This window comes from Arachis duranensis, chromosome 2, assembly GCF_000817695.3.
Source record: "Arachis duranensis cultivar V14167 chromosome 2, aradu.V14167.gnm2.J7QH, whole genome shotgun sequence".
In the NCBI taxonomy this organism is placed as follows: domain Eukaryota; kingdom Viridiplantae; phylum Streptophyta; class Magnoliopsida; order Fabales; family Fabaceae; genus Arachis; species Arachis duranensis.
The window spans coordinates 57,967,424-57,969,194 of NC_029773.3; positions in this window are offsets into that span (position 1 = coordinate 57,967,424).

Below are 1,771 nucleotides of genomic sequence, written 5' to 3' on the forward strand. Positions count from 1 at the left end.
TCCCAATAGTTGTTGGGAGGAAAGTGCATCCCTTGAGGTATCTCAGGGATTTCTTGATGATGAGCTTCCTCATGCATCTCTTGAAAACCGTGAGGGATCTCTCTTGCTTGCTCCATCCTCTTCTTGGTGATGGGCTTATCCTCTTCAATGGAGATGTCTCCTTCTATGATAACTCCAGCTGAGTAACATAGATGGCAAATAAGGTGAGGAAAAGCTAGCCTTGCCAGGTGGAGGGCTTGTTGGCTATTTTGTAGATTTCATTGGAGATAACCTCATAAACTTCTACTTCCTCTTCAATCATGATGCTATGAATCATGATGGCCCGATCCACAGTAACTTCGGATCGGTTGCTAGTAGGAATGATGGAGCGTTGAATGAACTCCAACCATCCTCTAGCCACAGGCTTGAGGTCCAGTCTTCTTAGTTGAACTTGATTGCCTTTGGAGTCTCTCTTCCATTGAGCTCCTTCCACACATATGTCCACTAGGACTTGGTCCAACCTTTGATTAAAGTTTACCCTTCTAGTGTAGGGGCATTCATCTCCTTGCATCATGGGCAAGTGAAACGCCAACATCACATTTTCCGGACTAAAATCTAAGTATTTCCCCCGAACCATTGTGAGATAATTCTTTGGATTCGGGTTCATACTTTGATCATGGTTCCTAGTGATCCATGCATTGGCATAGAACTCTTGAACCATTAAGATTCTGACTTGTTGCATGGGGTTAGTTAAGATTTCCCAACCTCTTCTTCGGATTTCATGTTGGATCTCCGGATACTCATTCTTCTTGAGCTTGAAAGAGACCTCAGGGATCACCTTCTTCTTTGCCACAACATCATAGAAGTGGACTTGATGGCTTTTGGAGATGAATCTTTCCATCTCCCATGACTCAGAGGTGGAAGCTTTTGTCTTCCCTTTTCCTTTTCTAAAGGATTCTCTGGCCTTGGGTGCCATTAATGGTAATGGAAAAACAAAAAGCTTATGCTTTTACCACACCAAACTTAAAATATTGCTCGTCCTCGAGTAATAGAAGAAAGAAGAGAAGAAGAAGAAGAAGAAAATATGGAGGAGAGGGAGAGATGGAGGTTCGGCCAAGGGGAAGAAGAGGGGGTTGTGTTGTGTGAAAATAAAGTAGAATGGAAAGGTATATATATGGAAAGGGGGGAGTGTTTATTCGGCCATTTAGGGTGGGAATGGGTGGAAAAATGGTTTTGAATATTTGAAGGTAGGTGGGGTTTATGGGGAAGAGTGGATGGATGTGAGTGGTGAAGGGGGTGATTGGGGAGAGGAATTGAGGTGATTGGTGAAAAGTGTTGGGAAGTGTGACATGGGGAATACTTTTCACAAAAATAGGATTAGGAGGTAAGGTTGGAATATAGTAGGTGGAGATCCTGTGGGTTCCACAGATCCTGAGGGGATCCTGTGGGGTCCACAGATCCTGAGGTGTCAAGGAATTCCATCCCTGCACCAAATAGGCATGTAAAATGCCTTTGCACACTATTCTGGCGTTTAAACGCCGTGTGGTGCACATTCTGGGCGTTCAACGCTCATGTAAAGCATGTTTCTGGCGTTGAACGCCAGTTTCATGCTTGTTACTGGTGTTCAGCGCCAGCTTTTCTTCTCTAGGCACATTCCTGGCGTTCAGCGCCAGAATGTTGCTTGTTTCTGGCATTCAGCGCCAGAATGTTGCTTGTTTCTGGCGTTCAGCGCCAGAATGATGCTCTGTTCTGGCGTTGAACGCCGGCCAGATGCATCTTACTGGCGTTGAAC